Source organism: Phyllostomus discolor, chromosome 12 (assembly GCF_004126475.2).
Source record: "Phyllostomus discolor isolate MPI-MPIP mPhyDis1 chromosome 12, mPhyDis1.pri.v3, whole genome shotgun sequence".
Lineage (NCBI taxonomy): Eukaryota > Metazoa > Chordata > Mammalia > Chiroptera > Phyllostomidae > Phyllostomus > Phyllostomus discolor.
Window position 1 is genome coordinate 14630264 of NC_040914.2, and position 13720 is coordinate 14643983.

The window sequence follows — 13720 nt, forward strand, 5'->3', positions numbered from 1 at the left end:
TAAATTTCTCCTCTGGTTCTTTTTTCATTTCCTTTTTCTTGAGGCCCCTAGGTTATTCTGTGAAAATCATTGGAGACCCAACCAGAGGTGCATTGTTGGTAAACAGAACTATTCATAGAGGGTAACTGTTGAAGGATGGTCTTCTACATATAGTCACCATGAGGATCATAAATTCTGGTAAGTTTGATGTGGTTAGGAATTATATGGGTTCAAGAGGACATAAGAGTGCCATAAAGAAGGGCTTCACAACTATCAACCTCTGAACCTAAAAAAAACAAAAAAACAAAAACAAAAATTATCTAATTAAACACTTAGAACAGGAACAGATTCTCAGAAATAGAGTTCATGTGGGGGGTTATCAGTGGGAACCTGGAGGAGGGAGAATGGGTGAAAAGGTACAGAGAATAAGAAGCATAAAAGGTAGGTATAAAATAGACAGGGGAAGGTTAAGAATAGTATGGGTAATGGAGAAGTCAAAGAACTTATATGTAGGACCCATGGACATGAACCAAGGTGGGGGAATGATGGTGGGAGGGGGTGTACAGGGCGGAAGTGCATAAAGGAGAAGAAAAAAAATGGGGCAACTGTAATAACATAATCAATAAAATATACTTTAAAAAAGAAGGGCTTTACAGCTTTTAGGATAAGGCTAAAAAGTGAGTGAGGGGCTGTCCTTCTTGATGAGGGAAGACCCATGGAGCTAGTGCTCTGAAGTGGGGGAGCCATTTGTCCCGATTTAGGTGAGCATGAAGGGGTGAGACACAGTGTTGGGAGAAAGGACAATTTCTTGAAGATTCAGAGTAGTTCCCTGACAGTGGGACAAGATGAAGCATCGGATGTAGAAGTCAGTAAGAAACATAGGACAGAAGTCATTAATATGGGACAAGTGGGGATTACAGTGAGCATTCTGTGGAGTGCTAAAAGTCTAGAAAGCAATAAAATGTTGTAGGAAAGGAACACACTGAACCCAGAATATGTGCAAAGGGAGTTTTTGGTTTTGGGTCTGGAGGGTGGTTGGAGTGTGGGATAGTCAGACTACAAAAGGGGTTGGAAATTAACTAAAGTCAGTGGGGACTACAGGGCAGCCCTTGGGGTGACACCAAACTGAAAGACACAAAAGTTCATTCTACTTCTGACCCAGTAGAGAAGTGTGCAGCTGGTTTTCAAAGTGTGTCCTGGGGGTTGCAGTTTTCACATGGCCTGGAGAGCTGTGAGAAGCCAGACCTCACCCTTGTACCTCAAGACCTCACTCAGCTGAGTCAACAAGATAGCCAGGCCCCAGGAAGTTTGTGTGTCAGCTCTGAGTAGGAGTTTGGGGACAACCAAGGAGATGGCTGATCATGAGTGAGGGGTGGGATTGAGGACCAGGATAAACTCAAAGTGAGTGGATCCTTTTTCTTCCAGTCAGAGTGGACTGCCTGTGATTCTACACAGAGGAGCTATGGGTCAGTTAACAGTGGTGGAGTGGTTAAGCACAGCCACTTGTTGGTTACTCTGGAGGGTAAGTGCAGCATGTCTCAAACTATTGGAGCCATGAAAGTCTCATAGATGTAGCAGATCCCTGAATGGTCATGGATGTGAACCCCTCCAGCTCAAGCTTTGCTTCAACTTCTGATCACTAGAGCTGATCCTGTCACTGGTGTCACTGTTATCACTGATGCCGGTGTCTCTACAGCATCAGCATTAGCAAGAATACAATTTTATCTTTAAGAGAACATGTCTAAGAAATTTTTTAAAGACTTGTTTTACACAGCTTTAGCGGGAAAGCCTTTAGTATTTACAATTAAGGATGATGTTAATTGTAGCTCTATAGGCTTCTTATGAGGAGTTTGGGGTGGAATTGACTTGGTGGTGGAACACATCCATTTCTAGTGCTACAAATTGCCAGCTTCCTATGAAGTCAGTTAGAACAGGCTGTCATAGGTTTAATGTCTACTTTTGCCATCATGGAATTCTTAATGACTTTTAATAAAGGGCCCTGCATTTTCATTTGATAAGTACTTTTTCTGGTTCTGCCTGTAGGAGTGACCCTGGTTTTCAAAAAGTGGTTGGATCCTCTTGAGGAATGCAGTTTGTAATGTGACCACCAGAGGTGATACCAACACACTGTAACCTGGAGGAGCTGCAAAGGGATGTGGAAGAGTTTTTTGCTTTTTCACACTTTTGTCATTAGAGGTGTTTAATGAGCAGGACCACACTTCCCCCACAGCTGAAGCTCAAAGAAGGATGGTTCCCAGGCACTGATACACTTCAGAATTTTAAATTTAAAATATCATAGTTGAATTGAATGTGAATAGCAGTAAACAGACAGAATGAAATCTACACTAAATTATTGTCTTTAAAAAATACTCCAGAGACAGGGTGTGAAAAATGCATGTGTGTGTGTGTGTGTGTGTATACGTGTTGGTGATCCAAAAAAGCAGCTGAGTCCTGATCTCAGAGGAGAGAAGACCTTGGATTAGATAATGCCTAAAGGTTTAAAAAATAAGGAACCTTTAAGATGTTATTGAGAGATATCTTTGGTTCCATTTGGAAAGCCCTGTTTGTTTGGAGGCAGAAATCTTGAGTGTGGCCCAGACAGGGAAGCCAGGACCTTCTTGTGATCAGGTTGAACAGCACAGACGGGGACACAGGGCTTATCACAGTAGAATCTGGTACTGTGACAGATACAACAAATAACATCCATAGGAGGGGCAGAGGAAATGGCTTTGCTCATACTGTGAATATCAGACTGAAAATAACAACTTCATGTTCTAGCCACAGTGGGAGTTAAAATCTCATTGGGGTTGCAAGTGACCACATTAAAAACGCCCCCTTTGGGCATTACACACTGATTAAGGTTTGTCTGAGAAAATGAAATTTTTTGACTTTTTGTGCAAATGCCATTATAAGGGAACTCACATGTTTTTTTCTGTTAGTTTTGCTATTTTTAATATCAGAAGCATACAATTTAAAAATTATAATCTTCAGTCTGTTAACCACTATCTTCACAAATTTATAAATGATCTGCATTTTTTTGGAATAGTGTTATTCATTTTACTTAACTTTTTTGTTTGTTTGTTTGTTTCTCGGGAGAGATTGAATGTGGAGCTTCCAGAATGATCTTCAAAACTGGACCAAAGGTTTGCCTCACAAATAAAACATGCTCCTACTTCCCAGGAAATGGGCAGACTGCACTAGTCTCCAGGCACAGCCCTTCTGCAACCTCTGTTGGAACAGCCACGGACACGCCACAGACATGGCCCTGAATGCAGGAAGAGGCACAGCACACATATTACCAAACCACTTCCATCTTCTTAAAATGTCACATTTATATTTTTTTATAGATTTTGGGAATTACTGTGTTCAGTGTCTCAGTTTTTTTGTACTTTCCAAAGGGCTTATACAAGAAGAGTTAAGCCATTTTGGGGTACAAATTTTAGTTATTAAGGGAACCTCAAATGAAACATGTGCACAACCAAGACCTTCATCACCCCAAATACCCTGATCCTCTCAGATTCTTTCCTCTTTCAGTCAAGGTCAACTCCATCCTTTCTACACTCAGCTATAAAATCTGGGGTTTTTTGTGATGCCTCTCTTGCTCTCACAGTCATCTCTAGTCCATCAGCACACCTGCAGTCTGTTTCCAATGTGTAGATGAAACCACAGCTTGAAGGTCCAACCCAACATTGTTTCTGCATGAAGTAATGTAATAGTCTTCTAACTGACCTTTCTGCTGCCTCCCTTACACAAATATCAATCACATCAGAAAAATATATATAAATCTTTAGAGATGAATTCTTTTAAAACCCAAGTCAGGGCATTTTTTGTTTCTTCCTTTGTTCCCAAAGCCCTCCTGTCACTTGTATCTCTATCAAAAAAAAATTGCAATTTTTTTTTACCACAATCCAAAAGATCCCACATTAGTGCTGCTCAAAGTGGTCATCCACACAGAAGACAAAGTTTTTGCCAGATTATCAAGGAACATATTACTTTGGTTCAGAAACTCTTGTAGTGAAGATCTTGTAGACTAAGATATACAGGACACTAAGTGATGTGGTTGGTGTACTTTCTGTCCCAGGCTCTTTCATTTCATAAAAATCACTATTTGATAGCACTGCCCTAGAAAATCTGGTTCCTGTTTATATGTTCCCTGTCATTCTTTGCATCCCATCTATTTTGGCCACAGTGGTTTTCTGACCTTCAAGTATGGCAAGCAACCCCCTGGTCCAGCTCTACTGCAGAAGCCGTTCTCTCTTCCTGAAATAAGCTTTTCCAGAAATCTCCTTGACCCACTTGTCCCTGTTCCATATCTTCCTCCAATGTCACATAGTCATAAAAACTTTTCCAGACCATCTTACATATGAAAGTAACCCCAAACCCATCCATTTTCTCTCTCCTCTATCCAACTTTATTATCCTGTAGAGGACCTATCACCATCTTAAATGCTGCTTGTTTATTGTTTGATTATCTCACCTCATCACTGAACTATCAGCAGCATTGGGTCAGCAAGTATGAGTTTTAGTTTTGTGTGCCTATATCCTCTATAATCCTGTGCAGAATATGAGCTCATTATTTAAAAAGATATTTAACTCACCTGTTAATAATTGTAGGTTGTAAAGCGAGTAAAATCTCTTCAGTTTTAGTGCATATAAAATGTGAATGATTCCAGTACCGTTAACCTGAAGGAATCACGTAAGGAAGGGCCTCCTTCCTGATATCAATAGCGATGTAACACAAGACACCAAACTTCAAATTTTGCATGACTGGCACAGTGAATAACCTGAAACAAATTCAACCACAGTATGAAATTATTTTTTTTTCACCAGGTACCAAAGACACAAAATACTGGGTGAAGTTCTCTGGAGAGGGGACAGTAGAATGCTTTAAAAAGTTTGTCCTCCTGAGTTATTATGACTCCACTCAGTCTCTGGAATGGCCCTGAGAAATCTGCACTCTCCTCCCACTGTGTTTCAGAGATAAAGGGCTCACAATGGAATTGTCCTATAACAAGGCACAAGACCCTGCTGAACTTCTCTATTGTCCTCTGTACCTGCTTCTACATGCTACATGGATTAGACACATGGATCAGTGTTTCTACTTTTTACTGAGTATTGAGGCTCTGACACACATCCTAGTCTATCATGTGTGGTTTCTTTCCTCACTGACATCATGACTAGATTTTCAAATTCCTCAAAAAAGGACACATTTATTAAAGTTAGGATCATTGACTGTCTACAGGACATGATCTAGATATTTTGAAAGGCCACTACAGTTTAAAGAGAATATTACATTCTCAAAGGGTCATGTCTTTACAGTTAGTAAGATGACATGGTCATGTCATACTCTTTAAGGAAAATGCTCATTACTTTGAAAACAATGAGTACGAAAATTTTAAATGAAAATTATTATTTTTTTTTGTTTGAAAAGAACATGACATTATTTTAATAAATGGCTTTATTAAGGGCAGTTTTTCATTTATTGAAAATGAGTCATTATGTTTTTATTAAAATATTATTTATATTAAAGATAAAACAATTATATTCAAAGCTAAAATGATTATGAAACAAAACAAAGAATATCAATTTCTAAGCTAATTTACTTACAAAGAAAGAAAAAGTTCATACCACATACACATGAATTAACAAAACAGAGTTAAGCTAACAACTAAACACCAAATCAAAAAACAGCTCATTGCCAGCATTCAGAAGCCCCTGTGTGTGCAGTCTTGGCTGCAATCTATCTCCTTAAACTTAAAGTGACAATTTCCTGGATTTATGGGGGATTTTTAATTATGTATTTACTTCAGTTTTTTCAATTACATTAAATCTATGGATTGAAAATTAGAGTTTGTCTTCTCACACTCCCAATAATGCATACACTAAACCAAGTGCCAACTTATCCTCAATCTGCCACTCTCTATTAAGTTGTGTCAAGCTCATGGAAATTAGAGTCATTCTTTTTATCTTCATTTTTACTGGGATAAAATACACATGAATGTAAATTTCCCCTCTGATCATTTTTGCATGCACAATATTTTTCAGTTAAGTACATTTATAATATCGTGTATCCATAAGCACTATTTATTTCCAATGTGATTTTGTCACTTAAGCATTTTAGGGTTAACAGTAATTTTCATATATTTTACTCAATTTGTAATTAAACCATAGTAATTAAGAACCAATCATTATTACCAGTTTGCAACACATCACCTGAAAATGATATTATTTTTATTTTATTTGTTTACTTGTTTTGATTGTCAACTCTATTACTGATGCCTTAATTTTTCCCTTCTGGTCCCACCTCTACACAGTGCCCACCTCTTTCTGGTGGCCATCACTACAGTGTCATCTGGGTCTATGTGTTCTATATACATAATCTTAGGTTAATGCTATCACCTTCTTTTCTGAGTTCTTCTTCCCTTTCCTTCTGACAGCTGTCAGTCTTTTCCATGTACTTGTGCCTTTGTTTCAATTTTGCTTATTAGCTTTCACAAAGAAGTGAGATCATAACGGTATTTGTTTTTTCTGACTGTCTTATTTCACATACAATCACATGAGTTTATTCTAAGAACTTTCAAACATCTATTCAAAAAATAAGTATTCTCAAAAGTGTGGTCTGGGCTCAAAAGACAGTTTCGTTTTTTTGGGTTTTTTTTTTGAAGAAACCCCAGGTTGTTTCCCACAGTGGCTACACCCATCTGCTTACTCACACTGAGCCTTTGTTTATGTCTATCAGCCATCTACATGTCCTCTTTGGAGAAGTGTCTATTCAGGAACTTTGCCCATTTTTTAAATTGTTTGTCTTCATGGTGTTGAGATGCGTAAGTTCATTATGTAGTTTAAAAATTGATCCCTTATCTAATATATCATTGCCAAATATGTTTATCCATATAGTGGGTTCTCTTTTCATTTTGTTGATGGATTCTTTTGCTGAGGAGAATGTTTTCTATTTGATGTACTTTCATTTGTTTATTTTTTCTTTCTTTTCCTTGCTCTATGAGACATATCAGAGAAAGTGTTGCTACAGATATATCTGACATTTTACTGCCTATGTTTTCTCTAGGATTTTTATGGTTTTGCAACTTTCATTAAAGTCTTTTATCCATTTTGAGTTTATTTTCTGTGGTCTAAGTTGGTGGCTGATTTTCATTTTTTTGCATATACCTGTCCAGTTTTCCCAACACCATTTTGTAAAAGGACTATCTTTACTCTATTGTATTCTTTTGTCTCCTTTATTAAATATTAGTTTTTCACATAGGTGTGGGTTAATTTCTGGGCTCCCTTTTCTGTTCTGTTAATGTACCTCTCTGCTCCTATCACAGTCCATCCCTGTTTCCATTAAAATGGCCTTGTACTATAGTTTTATTTAAGGTTTTGTAATCTCTCCAACCTGGTTCTTTTTCCCTCAAGCTTTCTAAAGCCATTTGGATTCTTTCACTTTTGGTTCTATATACATTTTTAGAATATATGACCTAGAACTGTGAAAGAAGCCATTGTTGTTTTAATGAGAATTGCATATATCTATAGATTGCTCTGGGCAGCCTGGACATTTACATCATGTTAGTTCTTCCATTACATGAACATGGTGTATACTTCCTGGTATTTATATCTTTCTTGAACTATTTCCCAATGTCCCTTAGTTTTCACAGTACAGGTCTTTACCTTCTTGCTTACATTTTTTTCTAGTTACCTTGGATTTTTCCTGTTATTTTTGTTGTTACAATAGTGAATGGGGTTGTTTTTTAGTTTCTCTTACTGATAGTTTATTATTGTTCAATACAATCATTACCAATTTTGGAATGTTAATTTTGTGTTCTGCTATTTTGCTGAGTTCATTTATTTGATCTAGGTAATTTTTGGAGAAGTTTTAAGATTTTCTATGTACAATCTCATGTAATATGGAGATAATGAGGTCAAAGGCAAGGTCCAACACTCTCTTTACATGTTGTCACCTCAACAAAGACAATCACTTTTCTGCAGGGGTGAGGATCATCCTCGGGTGACTTTTACAAATTTAACTGTGGACTGTGAGTGGGTGAGATGTCAGAAGTTGCATGGTGGCCCTAGGTCCCAAGCCCACTTACTATCTGTTAGGATCTGCCCTGCCTGGTATTAGAAGCTGTAATCCCCGCCAAGGCTAAGGCTGAGGGAATGACCTTGGACCCTAAGCAACCAAGGAGACAAAAGCTTATCTCCCTGGCTGCAGCATTGCTTCTGCTCCTTTTACTTCACCCTCCCTGGCCCCCAAAGCTTGATCGGTTAGCCAATGATGGGTAAGATTCCCCAAGGGGGGAATGACCTAAGACAAGCACGATCACTTGGGAGGCCCCCAAGGAAAGACTTTGGGGGCTACAGCCAAAGGGGGTAATGGACCCTCGCCCCTCAGCTTCGACAAAGCCTGAGTCCTCTTTGCCTGTGGGAAAATCTCCTAATCTCTTGGCTGCCTTATTTCCCTTGCTCTACCTAAGCATGAAACAATGACAGAGGGTGGTGCAGCCCTGTGCTGGAAAGGGTGGGTTCCCCAAGTGATCAGGCCTAAGAAAGAATATGTAAAATACTGTGAAACCTGTTTTGTTTGGAATGCTCTCAATTAAATGATAAGGGTCCAAGGAAGAAGTAAGTTTGTTCCTTCAAGTTTTTTACAGCTGTTTAGCTATCTGACCCTGACTCAAAATAGGCTCTCAGAGGTCCTTGTTATTTGATCCTTACTTCCTGGCAATGATTAATGAGCTTTACCTGAATTCTTGTGCAAATGAACCCAATAAAAGCCATTGAGGAAAAGGCTCTTGGCCCTTCTCCTGTGAGAGATTGGCCACTTTTCCTCCCCAAACAGATCATGTCTTGGTAGACTTACTCTCATCTGTGGCAGACGGGGGGCTCTGCGGACAAAGCTCCCCCACAACTATCCATCACGCTCTCTGTTTCTCCACAGAGCCTGTGAGTGCCAGTGTTCTAGCCAGCAACCCCACAGTCACAGAGCATAAGGACACTGTGCTGCTGGCTGCTACACAGTTGTCAGCTTCACTTAGGCTTTTACATCAGTGAGAGCCTTTGGGTCTTTAAGAGGATGAAGCTGTCCTGTCTCTACAGAACCTTCACCATACACCTTGTCAAGAGAAAGATGTGGGAATTATGAGTGTGATGGCACCAACCCCAGAGTTTTTTTGAAAGTGAGCCCCTCAATCTTGGTGTAAAATATAAATGCTAATTCACTCCTCACCTGTTATTAACCTCTGAATAAATCCTTTGCACTTTTTAAATAGATTAGTTGTGAAAGTGAAAAATTTTTAGAAGAGTTGCATTGAGTCAAGAAATGCTCAATAATAAAAGCTGACATTTTCATTTTTGTTGACTTAAGGTTATATTTTACAGTAGATCCCAGCTTTGGCTGGTCTCAGATGCATCATCTTTACAGGGCAGGAGTCACTGAGTCCCTCAGAGGATGGGCAGTTTTCATGTGATGACCAGTGGGAGTATGTGATGACCTTGCAGACACTCAAGCTCTATCCTTTTCAGGGGTCATGTGCAGGGCCCCTGGAAATTGTGTGGACAACAAGAATAAGCTAAAAGACACCTATGTGGGTTGTAGCACTGATCTCTTTCTCTCTGACTGTTACAGAACAAACAAGGAGGGCCTGGGATGATATACTATTATTGAAAAAAAAAAGCCCCCAGGTCCGTCATGTCCGCCGCCAGAGGAAAGACATCTCTCAATGCCAGAGATTTGTGAAAAGGAAAGGAAATGTTTATTTAATGCTATACAGACTTAAAGTAGTGACCTAATGTCTTCACCAAAATCCCAAAGTCCCTTAAAACACCCACAAACAGACGCACTCCTTCCTTCCTTCCCCCTTTGCCCAGTCCAGAGTACCGTTATCTCCTAAAGCTGTGGGGGTCCCCACTCTAGCAAAGGCATGTGGTCCTCTCTCCCCAGGCCACGGGAGCCCCCACTCTACCAGAGCAGAGTGGTTCTCCCTCTCAGGGCTGCGGGAGTCTCCACTCTGCTAAAGCTGTGTGGTTCTCTCTCTCAAGGCTGCAGGAGTCTCCACTCTGTCAAGGCCGCGTGGTTCTCCCTCCCCAATGTCTGTGATCCTCTCTGCACTTCCACAGCTGCATGGTTCTCTCTCTCAATGGCTGCCGCCTCTCGGTTTAAATCCCCATGCCAATCTTCCTCTGCAGCCCCATTTCCAACTCCTCCCACACTCGGCTTCACATGCCAGAACTCATACCTTTCCAGCTTTACTGGACTGCCATCATGAGTCTGGGCAGGTGTGGCCCCAAGTACTGGAGCCAATCATCTCCGAGCTCCCACGCAGGCACTGTAACTCGGGGGACCTGCCCCCCAGTTACGTCTTGGTGGGGAAGTTATGTCCATTCCCTTGGCTCTGAGAGTGGCCACAGCTATTTAACATATCTAAGCGACCAGCCAAAGGCTATAGATATGTTAAATGACCACACCAGAGGTTAGCTGCAAAGCTGTTGCTATGCAAAACAGCTCTCAATGGCCCTGCTCCATTTGTCCCTTCCCCCAGCCCACACCTGGGGAATGGGGGTGAAGACATCTTAAAATCTCCTGGACACCTTAAGTTCTGGACCCCATTTCAAATGCCTATTTGGAGTCCCCCCTCTTGGCTGCACCCTGTAACATGACTTCTTTTCATAAATTCTAACATCTTGAGTCTTCTTATTTACATGGCAGTAGGTTTATTTGCATAAGTTTAGCATGACCTTGTCCTTTTTATTAATAGAATATAACTGGAACTATTTATAATGCTAACAAAGCTTTGGTTCAAATGTCCTAGTTCAGAATGAGGCCAATAGAATTAAAAAAAAAAAAAACCTCACTCTTTATGAAGCTATTTTGACCAGATGTTTATATTGGTATTTTTTTGGAGAATACAGCATCACCCAAAAGTAGGGTTACTGCAGGTGTGTTGTGAGAGTGAAGCTTTCTAACATCAAGAGGCTGTTGAAACTCCCGTGTTATGTTTTATAGAAAAACCTGCAGCAGAGCAAACTATGTGGTAAATGTCAGTTCCTCTTCACTTCAGTAACTGATCAAGACAATGCAAATTACAGCAGCCCTATTGTAGGATACAGAATGTCCTTGTTTCTTTCAATGACATCTGAACAACAACAACAACAACAACAAAAAAAAACAGTAAAAGGTGAGTGCAGAGATATGTAAAAGTACAGCATCCTGAAAGATGCAATCTTGGCTCTGTTCAAGGACTGTCAGCCATTTTGCCCCTGTGCCTACACTGCTAGAAACTGACACATGTTTAAAAATTGCAGGAACTGAAGGAGATGCAAACTGGCTCTTGGCTGAAACAGATTTACTTGTGGATCCCTCTATTGTGAAGAAGGCATTTGGGTTATGACCTAGAGGACCTAATGTTCCCTTAGAGTCTGGAATCTTAATACAGGTACTTTCTAACTGTAGGCTTCTGAAATCTTTTTTTAGACCATTTCACTAAAAACGTAACTGCAATTTGGTTATTGCCAATTTTTTATCTTCTTTTCAAACATACCTAAGTGGTTTTGCAATCTTCTTACCAGTATTAAGAATCAAAGAATGTCTGCCTCAAACACCGGGCCCATTACTTTGACTTTTAATCTTCCTGGTGTGGCAGTCTCTGAGGAAGAGCAGAAACCTACCTCAATTGAGGAACTTTGCAGTCAAAACATAAAAGGATCTCCTGTTAAGGTTCTATGCAAAGTTTTGCCTTTCTTTGCTTAAAGTCAATTAGCAAACACATATTCCTATGGTTCCTTCTGTTCTGAAACCTTCCAAGCTTTGTATCACAGATGTTGAGTTCTCTCTCACTGCTCTATTGTGTTGTCTTTAATAAAGTCTTACCTTTATTTTTAACTGGTTTCATGCAAGATTCTCTTTAACATAACCTCCCTGTACTAACTGACCATATGTTCCTCAAAGTGTCAACACTTAACATATTTTCACATCTTCCAATGTTTTCCTTATCCTGTTAATTTAAAAAAAGGGTTGCAATTGTCTCCCTCTCTTCTGACTTCATGTTCACAGCAGGAGATGACCTGACTTCCCAGATTCTTCTTGGGAGCCAGGTTGCCTCAAAGCAGCCTTGCTTCAGAATCCATGAGGACCTGCCAGCATGAAAGGGCACATTTCCACAGCGCCCTTAGCATCAACAGTGCACTCATTCCACACATGTCTTCAAGAAACAAGATCACAGAGACTATAAAAGATATTCTGCCACTAATCTCAACTACTCTAGTGAACATGCAGGTCTCTGTTATGCCAGCCACCCACAGGCATGTACTGAATGAACCTCTCTCAAGCCCACTTTGATGTGCAGCTCAGTGCAGACATCACTGTCTTCATTCTTTGTTATTGTTGTTGTTGTTCTCTTTACAAATTCCACATGCCTGTCCTCAAATCCTGCCACCAGAATTGGGAAATGAAAAATAAATCTGTTCTTTATTTCTAATCCTTTCCTTTTCCCTATGGCCTCTGGTGTATTTGGCTGAGATCCTTGGGGACCTGTCCACCAGTGAATCGTGTGTGAGCAGAGGTGAACACAGATTGAAGTCATAAAGGAATGGGGTCTGCTCAGATTCAGATGAGAAATGTTAAGGCCTGGGAGGTGAGAAGATTTTCAGATTCTCTGGTTTCCAGGGCTCTAAAGGTACCATGCAGGAATGTGTGTTTGGAGATTCAGAATGAAGCTGAATAATATGAATGAGGGTCCTATGTGTTGCAGAAGGGGCCAATGCAGCACCTGTGGTGAAGTGAGGGGGCCATGGTAAATACAAGGGCTTCAGGAAGGCACCTGTTGGCTAGATACCCCCTGTGTCTCACTAATTCTCTGTTGCACAGATCAAATCTTCTTGTCTTGTAGGATCTACTCTTCTCAACTACCTGTAAAGTACTCATTGTGACTTGTGAAATAATAGAAGACACCATTTCCCCCTTTTTTTCTCCTTTGTTCAAAATGTTTTGTATACCCAATGTTGCCTCGCATACATTGGAATTTTTAGATTTATATGAATTCTCTATGAACTTTACCCCTAGAACTTTCCACAAGTCTTTACCTATATGATTCTGCAATAAGCTGACAGCAGCCGCTACTAGCCTCACATCCTTTCCATAGTGTTGCAAGAGAGCCACAGCAGCCCCACCCAGTCTCTCTTCTGCTTCTCCTTTTATTCTAGGCCCATCTGTGTTTTGGTGTCCACAGGTTTAATAAATATACCTTCAAAATAACCTGGGCTTATTTTGTGAAGATCTGCCTGCACAAAGCTAGGAATCCTTGTACTACTGGCTACCCTTAGGTAAACCCACTCTCTGCCAGACTCCCTTTCTGGTAACATTTTGAAATTTAGAAGAAAGGCTATTGCAAAAAGAAGTAAATACATGTGTAAGTGTTAAGAGGCATAAAAAGTAAGTGCTTTGTCTTAATAAGTTGGTTATGTCTGAGTAAAAAGAGACAAAATAAGATCGAGGAAAGTTGTACAAGGTCACTGGAATAGAAAACTTGACAAAGGAATTTTATGAATAAATGCTAGAACCCAATGATGTGAATGCCCTTACACCCAAAGTGAACAAGAATTACCAACTATATTAATTCAAATGGAAGCCAGAGTGGCTATAAAACATGGCCCTCCATTCCTGCTGCTGAAGCACAGGAAATTTACTTATGAAACTCTTACTGTCCACCTTTTAATGGGGTAAAGCCGGGCCTCCCCCTTACTGAGTTTGT

The 13720-nt window shown here is 40.1% G+C and overlaps 1 long non-coding RNA gene across 1 annotated transcript; it reads left to right on the forward strand.

Annotated features, from left to right (window-relative positions):
• The first annotated feature begins 1782 nt into the window (after positions 1 to 1782).
• On the forward strand, positions 1783 to 13324 carry LOC118497742. Its single transcript, XR_004900276.1, has 3 exons — positions 1783 to 1899; positions 9456 to 9458; positions 13313 to 13324. It is a non-coding gene; the product is annotated as an uncharacterized LOC118497742 (long non-coding RNA).
• Positions 13325 to 13720: the final 396 nt, after the last annotated feature.